We start from the raw sequence: 13775 nt of genomic DNA on the forward strand, positions 1-13775 counted from the left end.
AGACATATCTCATTATGGGACCCACATGACTTGGTGACATCAACACACCAGCCAAGTCGGTAGTGTGTGGTACGCCAGCCAATGGGCTTCCCCAACTAAGGATGGTACTTTCCTTCACTGTAGAAATTGTCAAAATATCATTATTTAAAGAATCACAACCACCCAACCCAATGCAACTACTCCAATAGGCATGTGATGGTAATGGTCTCCATATCATTAATTAATCCATTTGAAAAACATAATAATGCCTTCTCAATTGGGACTATGTGGTGGGGTCCACTCGCACCGTGTCAACTGTTCCTTCGCATGTAGGTGGGCCCCACCGTGTGGAAGGTATGAGAAGGTGTGTATTTATTTATGGGGATTATGACTATCTCACCCCCCTTTTGAAAACACTTTATTCAATTCATGGCTTCTTTTTTTTTTTTTTTTTCTAGAGGTTCTCTAATTCCACACGTTTAGAGCCCTACAGTTAGACGTGCGGGAATAAGTCCAAAGATGGAAACACGTGTGAGATCTGAGATTTCCAGAAGGTAGAAAATAATTCTTAGATCTTTTTCTACCTAAACAATTAGACAATTTCACTTTTCAGGTGGGTTGCAACGTACAAAGTAAATTGATGATTTTTTAGCCATTCATTTGTTTTTATATGCTGTGGCCCTCCTGAGGTGTTAAATAGCATGATTTTTATGTTAGAAGATCTAAACAGTGTTGCAGCTGATGGAAAGCTCAGATCTCTCACACACGTACACACATGTTATATGCATGTGTAGGGCTCCCACACCAGTGTGGAATTATCAAACATCTCTTTTCCCTGTCATTTGAATTCGCCAGCTTTGATGAACTGTTATTCACCGTTCATCACAGCAATGGATACCATCAGACCCTGTAGAGGGGCTTACCACTCTTGTTTAATTTCATAGCTAAATGTGGTGTTGGTTGATATCATTCATTAATATTCTTGTGGCACTTTTATCTCATGATCTGGACTGTTAATTCGGTGGCTCTCTCATGGATAGCACTACCCGAACAATCAAAACCACCAGACTATGGTACTGATCTCATCTCATCAGCAGCATGAAGAAGGTGATGGTCAGTTCTAAAAAAAAACAGTTGGACTTGTCCGATCACTGTGGGGTTTTTTATCTATAGGATCCACGTGGTGGACCACCAGATCAACGGTCCAGATCACATAGAGCTTGAAAGGAATCATGCACACAAAGACAGCATTTTCTGAGGCCAATTAATTACATGAACTGCTATCTGATTCCGACATTTCAAAATCAAAATTAGTACTCTTAATGAGCACAATACAGGGAAATGTACATGGGCAAATCTCAGCCGTAGAAGATCAATGAAATTTCCATGGCCCACAATCGAGCTTGGGGCACGATGAGTCCCACGTAGTCCGGCATTCACCTCCAACACCATCACAACACCTACACATGACTCCAAGCGATGCCAATAGTTTGACATATCCTGTAACCAAAAACCAAAGAGATACAGTTAAGTATTATAGAACCTCAAATAAAGATGAGAAGAAGACAGATAAGGGAGCACACATGCCAACATGGTACACTTGTGTGAGATCAGGTCCCTTCATCAGGCAAAACACCGATGAAATGCCCTGACCCAAAAAAAAAAAAGGCCCATAGGTAGCCTGCAAGTAGTGAATATGGACTGTTGATCATCCATCTTCATCATGCACGCGTGGCCCACCTATTGATTGGACAAAGCTGATTTTTGGTCCCATGACAGGCGGCTTGGATCTTGCACACATGTGCCATGTTGAGACGTTTAACATGAATAAACACTCAATCTCGATAGAGAGAAAGAGGGCTTTTACTTCTCGCTTGCCAGTGGAAAGGTTTTCTCCTAAACCACACGTGCCAACATGGTAAACTTGTGTAAGATCCGTGCCATTAATCAGGTGGAACACTGCTCAATGCCCATACCCAAAAAATTTAGACGAACAGGCGGACCAAGTAGTGAATATGGACCCTCGGTCACATTATTGACTGTCCATTTTTTTCATACAAATGTGGGCAACATATTGTTCAGACCTGGATGGCTTTAGAATTGGAACATTCACCCACAGAAACCAACGTGATGAGCGGGTTCGATCTTGCACGTGGGTGCCATGTTGGCACGCGTGACAAGAAGAAAACACTCGATCATGATAGATAGAAAAAAAGAAAAAACGAAGAAAGAAAGAGAAGTGGGCTTTTTCTTTTCTTACTTTCTTGCTTGATGAAGGGCAGTGCTCTGGCTTCTACACCTGTGTGGAAGTGAGATTGGATGGAAATCAAGATCAAGGCCAAGACCATGCAATGCCTGCAGAGACCCATGATTCTGTTTTTTGAGTTTTTGGATTAGAGCACAACTCTCTTTTTTTTATATGAGAGTCTATCTACAGCGACGACCTGTGGAAAGATCCATGGAAAGTTGATTTCTTTAATATTATAATTGTTTAATAATGGTGGGTTTCTCTCTCTGTGAATTTGAGCAGGTGGGGCCTTCTAGAAGGGGATGGATTAGGTTCGGCCCCGGCCTCACCCAAGACGGTACGTCCCTTACCTTGGGGCCTACCTTGATGTATTTATTCTATATCCACGCCGTCCATACGTTTTTCATGATCATTTTATGGCATGAGAGAAAAATTAAGAAGAAGAAAATATCAGGTGGACCATACTGTAGGAAACAGTGGTGACTGAATGCTCTACCAATTAAATACTTCCTAGGGCCCACCGTAAATTTCCGTAATGTTTATTTCCCATCCAACCTGTTGATAAGATCACATAAATCTGGATGAAGGAAAAAAAAAAAAAACAAATATCAGCTTGACCCAAAGCTTATGTGGCCCATTACTGATCAATATCTACTGTTTACTATGGTATGATCCACCTTAGAATTGGATCTACTTCATTTTTAGATTCATGGCCTAAAAGGACTTGGAAAAACGGATGGACGGCATGGATATAGAATACATGCACCAATATGGGCCCCACGTTAAGGGCCGCACTGTCCTGGGTGAGGACGGGGGCCGCACCTAATCCGCTTCCTCTAGAAGGGGAGGAATCAGAGGATAATCTAGGGGAGCTTGATGCATAGGATCCTCGAATTTTGAGTTTGTACTTGCAAGGCCATCAGCTCGATGATCCAGGCATTTGTTCTTGTGGGACCCACAGTGTGTTGCAGATTCCATGAAATTTTTCCTGATAAAATGATCTTGATCCTTCCATAAGAGTCTTTCAAAATGGATGGTCGAGAAGGAAATAGAGAAACGGTCCAGATTTCATCAGAAAAGTACAATCAGAGGAATTTTTTCTGGAACTCGCTATCCTTGTCTTTCGCGTGAGATGGACGCCCTGGATCATCGATCTGTAGCCCCCACCCTTAGAAACTAAAGGATGGAGGATACTTTGCACGTCCTCAGCTGTGGATCATGTTATCCTCCACAGTAGAGCGCGGTGGGAATTCCATGCAGCTTCGTTGTACGTCGGTAAGCAGGTTGGAAGCTTGTACACATGCGGAAATTGTAATGTTCGGCGTGTCTATCCTTCATAGGCCCGATTCTGGTAATCAAAACCATGCATCTCATGGGTCCCATAGTGGGTGTCTTACGGTTAAAATTTTGTGGGCCCACCCTCCAAAACCCATAGATGGTTACAATGAAAAATCCAACAGTAATCCGATTAATGAGCCATTTAGGATTTTCAAACCATTGGTATTTACGTGATGAACATCATCTACAGTGGGGCCCACTGGATGAATTGTTCCGATCAGTGGTTGCGTGGGCCGCATGTATGATGGATGCCTTGCAGACTACACTTCCAAACAGCACCGCGGACTACCATATTGAGAATCTCATAGAGGAATCGAAGCTTCCTTTCTTTACCTACAGGTGGGGCCCACCTCTTGGACTAAAGAAAGAAAAACCAATGGTTGGGAAGGTGCATTCAAATTTGCCACCTGGTTTTGTCAATTTGATTTGATCCAACCCTTGTTTTCTTCTCATTTTTCTTCCATGCAAGCTTAGGTGGAGGTACCTTTCCATGTCTACTTGATTCCCTTTGTTTTTAGCCTTTGGACAGTGACATTTATTTACTTTAAGTTAATTACAATTGCATCCTTTACTATATAGAAATTACACATTCCTTACCTCTTATTTCAATCATTACACGTACCTCCCCCATGTTTTAACGATTCACTGCTGGTTTCCACGCATGGAACTACAACTTGGCTTCTGGTTGTCAGGGTCCTTGGGTCCGGTTCCTTCAAAAACTCAACCCAATCTGAAATTGGTTGGGTTCAAGTTTAAAAAATTTCAGATCAAATGAGATTAATCATATGCTTATGAGTTGGGTTGGTCACTATGAGGTTGAGGAATTCTAGTTGGGCACCTCGAGTTGGGATGCAGGTTGGGTCAACTTGAGGTTGGGTTGGGCTCAGGTTCACTTTCAACTTAAACCAACCTGCCCAAGTAACACCCTCAATCTATTAGCACTTTTGAGTTAACTTCAGTCATTTAGGACAGTTTCCTCTAGTTTCTCCCATGTAGGGGAGGTTCCTGCAATAATCCAAACTATGTGGAGGTTATTTGTAATTTTCACAAGATAACTGAGGGGATGCTTCTGCAATTAACCCGTTTACTTCTCTACTGAAAGCTATTATCCTGAACGAAATTCATATGGTCCCAAACCAGCTCACCTATCATTAATAAAGACCGTTTGATAGGAGGAATCCACTATAGATTGCACCTGAAGCTAAAAGAAACATGATCAGATAATCCCAACCATAAGAATAATGGCAAACAAAATGGACTGTAAGAGTAAAAGTATACAGACCCTCCATTTGAAGACCGTTATTTAAAAAGCTGTGATATAGAATCACGTTTATGTTGGAGCCGTGTGCAATCGACGGTCTATACTTCCTATCCAGTGGTCCATCGTGATTGTGCGTTACTCCACTTGGGCCCCACAAAGAAATTCTCACCGTAGCGAGATGTGAACGATTGTACTGGATTCTACCTCTACTTATCCAGTTGTCAGCCTACCTTCCAGATGTTTGCGCGTATTCATAATACCGTTCACACTGAGAAAGCATATATTTTAGTCGCGAGAAACAGACAAACTAGGTACAATCCAATCATTGTTCTTTTCGGTTTGTACAAATGGGCCAGGGTTCAGTAATCCAAACCCTTGATTCCATGGGACCCGGTGTGGATGGCCCATCCACCAAAAATCTCCTTGAGGAATGAATCCTAACCTTCAATTGGAGGCCAAAAAATAGACGGTTAAGAAAGAAACACGGCGATGATCCACACTCAACCTTAAAAAGGACTGTTTGTTGTATGGCCCATCCATGGTTAGTTGGGTCCCAGTCGTGATTCGGATCAGTGAACCATTGTAGAAACTCTGGTCCGAGCATGGTGTGATAGTAAGCATGGCCCAGTTGCTTTGTGTTAAGAAGGTTTGCATGATCAACTGGGCCCACCTGATTGATTGACACCTAAGAGTACAATCCCCCGCAAGACAAGGTAACGTGATACACGCCCCATTTTCTAGACCCTTTGAACCCTCGAAAAGAAACATTGACCATTGGTCTACTTTATTTAACCCAACATTTCCTAGTGCTTGAGAGCCAAACGGTGACATGAACCTGATTTTTTAGTTCAGGACATCCACATGTTCATAAAAAGCTGTGATGTGGAGCTATTTCATTGGTCGATTAATACCTGCCAAAGACAGAGTACTGGACCTTGATGGTGTTTGGTAGGACAATGAAATGGAGCCAGCTCATAATGTATTGAAAGTCCTTGTTACCCCGGCCTAATTGAATCCACTCCCAGTGCAGCTCATGAGATGTTGCAATGGGACAGGCGGCCCGCAGGCGTGGTTTTAGACTAGGCTTTGACATGATAGCTTTGACCATGATAGGAGTTGGGTTCGGCATGAATGGCTCGTTCAATTGCTGGGCCGGGATTAGGCCAGACTCACTTCATGTGCACATGTCCATTTTACTTTTACGTCGCTGCAATCATCATCCGCGTATTAAAACCTTGATTTTCATTTTAATAAATTCCTCTCTTAATGTGTGTGTGGCCCACCTTATCAATGTACAAGTACTAGGAGTATTTGCCTTAGGAAATAGGCCATTTTGGGCCGTTCTAAGTCAACCATTTTTTTGGGCTCATGTTCAGGCGCACCGTGGTAAGTCCATTGGAGGATTGGGGCCTTGGCAAGCTTATCCTGGCCCAGTCCATTGCACACATCCACTGTCATCTGATTGTGTAGCTTGGATCTCATGGATATTAGAAACTCATATGCATCCGCTCGTTTGATTGATGAATAGCAATTTCCATGACTGATGTGAATAGTGAGATGGTGCCTAAGTAAAACTCAACCAAGAAGCGGATCCGAGTAGCTCATTGAGCCCATCGGGTCTCATTTCAAGCATGATTTAGAATCCCCAATAGGATCTGCATACAGATTCGGGCTACATGTAGAAATATGACTTTGGTATGGTTTTAAATCAGAAAATAATAAATAGTGAAGAGAAATGTTAATTCCAAACTTTCATGTGTGTGAGACATCCAACCCATCCAATAGTTCGGCCCCAACATTAAGATCACCTTGTACGAAACTCAGCTTGAGACATTCATCAAGTGGATTGAACCATCATGAACAATTTATAGCTGCTGATATAATAAAAGATCTGAATGTGGTCCACTTGATGAGTGGATCACACCAATTAGACACATTTTCTCATGAAAAAAGATAAGGATATTTGCTCAGAAAATTCCTCCTGATGCATTATATTATCAGAAAATGCTTTGAGGTTGGATATTTACCAAAACATTCTTACATTGGTATAGAAAAGAGGGAAAAAGTCTAATATTCCTTGCGAAAGAATTCATGTATGACAAAGGAACGCAGATTGTCCATGTTACTATCGTAGCTTCTCATTGGTCCACATCGTCACCTGCTAACAAAATTGGCTGATTTTCCCTTTTCCCATTAATTAAGTATTGCACAACACAACTTTTAATCCTACAGAACTTTTGTGAGCCCCACCATTATTTATGTATTAGATCTACATCATTCATCACTTTTTTCAGATCATTCTAAAGCATGAATCCAAAAATGAGGCACATCTAAAGCTTAAGTGGATTAAACAAACTACCGTTGAAACCTTTTTAAGGCTAACAATGAGGTTTATTTGCTATCTAACTTATTCATGAGGTCACATAGATATGAATGCGAAAATACGGATATCAACTTAATCATAGCTTTCTTGGCCTAGAAAGTTCTATGTCAGTAGGTATCAAATCCAACTATTTCTATGGTGTGGTCTACTTAGGCTTTGAATTTGCCTTTTTTTTTTTTTTTTTTCATATTTTAAAATGATTGGAAAAAAATAGATGAACAATGTAAATATAATAAATATATTATGGTATAGTCACATAAACTTGGCACCTCAAGAAATTCACTTGCTTGTTGTGTAGTGCAGCACATTTCAGGGAGAAGAAAACTGAAAGTATTGGCATGTGGTACTTCTATGGGCCCCATCACGATGTACGGGTCACATCCACACCTTCCATTAATTTTTTATATTTTATTCTTCATGTTGTTTTAGAGCATGAGACAAAAAAGAAGAAAAAAAAAAAAGAAAAAAAAGAGGAGGAGATACAAGGCTCAAGTGGGACACACACTACATGAAACAATGTGAATTTCACATTTACTGTTGAAAACCTTTTACAGCCACGAAGGCCCAAATCAAGCTGATATTTGTGTTTTCACTTCATCCATGTCCATGTAACTTTATGAAGGGGCTCGATGGAAAATAAACCTCACAATGAAAATATCTAGAGAGGCATTTACTATAATATATATATATATATATATATATATATATATATATATATATATTTAAGATCCCACTATGATGATCATGTAAAATTTACTCAAAACATCAAATGCCACACCAAAATTTAAACCTAGTGCCAAAAAATCAGGACAACCCATGCTTCAGATAGGCCACATCGAGGGAGATAGTTTGGAGGGTAGGTGTTACCCTATACACCTTTTCCAATCATTTGGTCCGTCTGAATCAAGAGTGGGGATTTTTTTAGACTTACACTTAAAATTGAGTCAAGCAACTAGTGGTTGGTGTGGATTTCTTAAACACATCACAGTAGGGCCCACATAGCATCATAGTGTGATAAATGCAATAGGGTTCATATGAGGCGGGGAGCCCTGGGTTTAGGTTGTACTTAATTCTCATAAAGGTAAATTATACTTTTCACCTCTTCAAAAGAATAACTTGATAAACATGCAATCTTAAAGCATTTTCTTGTAATATCAATTACAAGGTGGAATTATCGGAAATAAATCCCTAAAAGAAAACATATACCGAAGAGACGAAGAGGATTAAACTTATTATGAAACCTTTTAAATTTTAATTTCAAATTATTATAAAACTTTTTAAAATTTAAATTTATTAAAAACTTTTTAATTTTGAATTTAAATTTTAAAAAATTTTCTAGTAAATTCAAATCTAAAATGAGTTTTTAGATGAGTGAGTGACATGATGAGGTCCATCACGGTCTAAGCGACAACTACAGAGAAATCAGAATTCGCAACTTAGTATAAATAGTAAACTTATTATTTATAGACGGTCATGATGTCTACTAGTGTGTAAGGTTTTCGGCCAACGACTGTTGATTTGGTAGTATTTTACAAATTCAGCTTGCACAACTCGGTGTAGGGTTGAGTGGCCAAAGTAGCTCATTTTATCTCAAAATTATATATTTTACGTCGAATAACTCATTCTGGATTGCAAGATACATCCGATTTAAGGTCTGACAATCCGGATTACTTTTGTTATCAACCGAGCCTTTTTTGATCCATCTTGGTAATGAAACTGTTCGCGACCCACTCTATGTCAGTGAGCAATCCATATTTGAATCCAAATTCTCACTAGGATGAGTAAGAAATCCATGTTTGATACGGTTTGGTGAACCGTTTGACCATCTCCACATGTGACAGCAAGAGCCTCACTCCTTCATGGGCATGCTGAGATGGACTGATGATATGACCTTTCAATGTTCTAGATGTTAAGCCATGCCGGCTGCCTTATAAAACTTATTTTAATGGATGATTTTGACCATCACTATTTACAAATGAAATTTTCAAAGACTCACATTCAAGCAGGATCAAAGGTCAAGTATTATAAATTGTTTTGATTAATCGGTCTAAATAGGTGCAACCAAATGCAACTTCATTCCTGATTACTGAGTCATAACTGAGATGTTTGCTAATTTCACAAGCACATCGGAGCCGTATGTGTGTGAGATAATGAAGTATCTGTCGGGTTTGGTATATTGTTTTGATCTTTTGCATAAAAATCAAGTCAGCTCACACCCCAGGTGGGCCAAATTATTCAAAATTAATTAATGGCTCAATTTTTATTTTTATATTTTTTTTTAAATGTCAATTTACTAGGTAAAATAGTGAAATTGTTTGATTTCTTAGATTAGAAGTCTAATCAATATTTCCAAGGTTAAAGAAAGCTCTATTGGGACCACCTGGGCTCATTTCAAATATGATTTAGAATCCTCACCTGGGTCTAGGTCTGCACACATAACTAAGCAGCTTGGAGAAACATGGCTTTGGTATGGTTTTGAATAAATAATAACAAAAATATATAGACGACGACATAAAGCGATGAATAATGCATTATGAAAACATAGTGACTTAAAAAGCCCACACTTATGCAATTCTGCAAACATACTTAATGGTATCTTTGATGAGACTTTGATGACATCAACAATCTGTCAATAGCAACGAACACCTCCATTAATATTGAGTAGAAACACCGAAACATTTTAACGACAAAACATGAATTTTCTGAAATTTTTTTAATGGCATCGACTACTAGATGGCATGCCAATGGTATGTCAGTGGCATTGACGGACCCTGTTATTTACAGATGTCTAATCCATATAACAGTTCAACCCCACCATGAAAATCACCTTGTGTGAAAGTCAGCTTGATAGAATCTTTAGGTGGATGAACCATTGTTTAACAATGGATAGCTTCTAACATAATAAAAGATTATAAGTGTGGTCCACTTGATGAGTGGATCACGTCGTCTCTCATAAAAAACAAATCATATATTCATATATTGGGGAGGTGAATTGGATAGACTTGATTTAGACAAGTTGCATCTCACTTGGACGAGTGAGCAAGCCATGTTTGATAGGCTGTGGGGAGCCATTGGACCATCTCTGCATGTGACTCCCAGGGCTTGACTATTGCACGAGCATCTGAGATGGACTAATGACATAAACTTCCATGTTCTGGATGCCACGCCGGCTGCCTTGTGCTAGCTGGAAGCCCCTGACCCTGAGGCTCCATATGTAAATTGATTGCATTCCATAGTTCTCATTCTATCCAAAATGCCATAAGAGTGCATTTGGTTGTACAAAATATCATAAAATTTCATGATATATTCACTAAACTGGAAATTAATTCATGGCAACTTGGAAATTGTTTGTTATGGCTGAAATTTTTCAGTTCAACGGCTGTTTGATTAAATAAGAGATTTGCTAATTCCACAAGGGGTAGCCAAACACACCCACACAAGTCCCACGTGAAAATATGAAGCACGTTTTTGAGATCTGAGCTTTCCAAGGTTGGAAATAATGCTTAGAAAATCACACAATTTTCACTCTTTGGGTGGGCAATAAGCCATTGGACCATCTCTGCATGTGACTCCCAGGGCTTGACTATTGCACGAGCATCTGAGATGGACTAATGACATAAACTTCCATGTTCTGGATGCCACGCCGGCTGCCTTGTGCTAGCTGGAAGCCCCTGTCCCTGAGGCTCCATGCCTTCTGAAGAAGTGTAGGCTTCAAAGCCTCCGTCCCCAACGTCAAACACTTCCATCCAAGATCGGCCTGTGAATCTAGGGTCCCTATATCACTCACGATGTCCTAAGGTATATGGTATATCTATGATTAATATACATATTATTTGGATCCTTTGGCATAAAAATCACGTCGGATCACACCACAGGTGGGCCATTATTCAAAATAAATGAATGGCTAAAAAAAAAAAAACTGACCATTTATTTTGTATGTTGTGCCCACCAGAGAGGGAAATTGTTTTATTTTTTAGGCAGATGATCTAATCAATATTTCCAAGAATAGAGAAAGCTGGAATGTTGCACACGTGCCAGTATTTTATGCTTATGCCCGTGTATGGATTTGTACAGCTTTAGGTGCATGTTGAATTGCAAACTCCGTACACCGCTCGTTTATTTATTTTAACACCAAGAAGAATTACGATTCAAACCATTGGCCAATCTTTGCATGTGGGCCCCATGCTGGCAATTCGCAACCATAAACAGTAGAAGCTGAGAACATGTTAAGATAAGTAAAGGAGGAACGATCACATCCATCCTAACGTACAAATCACGTCCATCCATCGATCCAACGTGCCAGGAGCGTCTGACATGCAAGCTGCTGACAAAAATCAGGACGATCCATTCATCAAGTGCACCATACAGGTATATTGAGTCAATTCATTGGCTGTCCATTGTTTTCCTACTAGATGGCTCACTTGATTGATGGATCAGCCTACTTTTTAAGGCCAATCATCTTCAAGGTGGGGCCAGCCATTTTGGTGGCTCAGATTTCATACAGGTAGTATGACATGTTGGCTGCACGCAAATGGATGGATGGTAACTAGGCCTGGCAAAGAGCTGGACGGCCCCGCCTAGATCAGCCGCCTCACCCTGTAGGGCCAGGGCTTAGGCCCCAAAAATGGGCCTGCCTGGGCTTGAACAGCGACAGACTTAAATAGATTTTTCTGGGCCAATGATTTTTTGGGGCAATAACCCAACCAACGATGAGCCCACCAGACCAATGGTCTAATGTTATGTGCGTGGGTTCAGATTGGGCTGGCTAGTTATAGCACCGAGCTCCGAGGGGCCCACCATCGTGTCCATGTGACATCCATTCCGTCTATCAGTTTCTACTGCTCATGCTAGCGTAGAAGCCCAAAAATGAGATAGATTCAAAACTCAAGTGGACCACACCACACCAAATAGTGGAGAGAAAAAAAACCCACCATAGAAACCTTCCCAGGGCCCACCGTGATGTTTACATGACATATAACCTGTTTATAAGGTAATTCCAGACATGATGAAGGGAAAACATAAAATCTAACCTAATCCAAAACTTCAGTGGTCCCCAATAAGTTTTCAATGGTGGACGTTCAACACCCACTGTTTCTTCCTGTGGTGGGCCCCACTTGAGTTTTGGATGTACCGTAATTTTGGACTAACATGCCGTCCAACATGAGCTGGCAAAACTGGTGCACTGAAACATAACAGTGGGCCCCACAGAGCTGTCGTCACAGGACCTGCCCGTAAAACGCGCGTCCGTCCGTAGTATTATAGTTCCGTATAGCATGAGAAGAGGATAAGGATTAAGGTCCTCTGCTGCTTTGACTCCATATCCATTTCCAACCATAAACGAATAGGCTCCCCATTCGCGCCATGTTCGCCACCCATGAAAAGGAGCCTGGGCAGGGTTTATCCACATCACACGTGCCATCCTTTCGTTTGGTCCAAAGTACTAGTCCACTTGAACGGCCTGGATGACCCCACGTGTAACTTACCCATTTGGTTCCTTTGTACGTAGGATTCCACTAACGTGCTATGTCTACTCGCGAGAGTAGCCATCGGCGTCCTTTTCACCCATTGAAGTCTCCTCCAATACATCGCGACATACTGGAATAAGATGAGTCGGGACGGTAGCCATTCGATTTTTTATTTTTCTTAATTTTTTAATTTTATTTTTTGTGACAGAGCTTACCCAAGGGCCAAGGAACTCTCGATTGAAGATTTCAAACCTTTCGATTGTACAAAGGTAACATGTTCAAAGCAAAGAGCCAGATTATCAAATGGTTGAAATAATACGATTGAAATTGGTCATATAAACGGTTAGAATCATTGGATGATAATCAAGATTTAAGGGCTATAGTCCTAGGGCTGAAAGTTGGGCGGGTTCAACCCAACTGACCTGCAACCAACCCTGCATTTTGCTGGGCTTGGGCAGAATGTACCGAGTTTGGTCTTGAGCTTGGGCCATACAAACACCAACCCGGTAAAACTTGAATTAGGCTCCCGACTTAATCTAAACTCAACCGATATATAAATTCCTCATAAATTAATTATAATTGAGTACAGTCGAAGTATAAGTTCCTTATAAATTAATTATAATTAAGTGCAGATTGTTTGCATTAAAGGCGCAAAAAATTCCAATACTATTGGGTTTTATTATTCCATGTCATGTTCAACCACTCAAGTTAACAAGATATTCCGAATTTCTCTTCCAAGTAGATTGCTTGATACACAATATAATTTTTAATAAAGTAGTTGTTATATATTTTAACTTATTTGTTTAAAAAAATAAACTTCTTTATGATAAATAACTACGTATATATAATAAATAAAATTATAAGTATAAAAAATAAGATATATATTGAAAATATAATAAACTAATATAATAATAAAAATATTAGCATATATCTATCCGACTAACCTGGTCAACCCAACCAAGCCCACTTAAGTTGGGCTTGGTTTGAGAATTCTCAACCTAAGGTTGGGGTGGGTCAGGCTAGGATCCAGGTACACAAACCGGAACCTTGGATTGGGTTAGGGTCGAGCACTACCCTACCCTACCCTACCCTAACCTACCC

The 13775-nt window shown here is 40.2% G+C and overlaps 1 long non-coding RNA gene across 1 annotated transcript; it reads right to left on the reverse strand.

Moving 5' to 3' along the window:
- Positions 1-1212: 1212 nt before the first annotated feature.
- On the reverse strand, positions 1213-2834 carry LOC131243855 (uncharacterized). Its single transcript, XR_009170204.1, has 2 exons — positions 2240-2834; positions 1213-1479 (listed from the first exon to the last, which is right to left on the reverse strand). It is a non-coding gene; the product is annotated as an uncharacterized LOC131243855 (long non-coding RNA).
- Between the last annotated feature and the right edge of the window lie 10941 nt (positions 2835-13775).

This window comes from Magnolia sinica, chromosome 4 (genome assembly GCF_029962835.1).
Source record: "Magnolia sinica isolate HGM2019 chromosome 4, MsV1, whole genome shotgun sequence".
Lineage (NCBI taxonomy): Eukaryota > Viridiplantae > Streptophyta > Magnoliopsida > Magnoliales > Magnoliaceae > Magnolia > Magnolia sinica.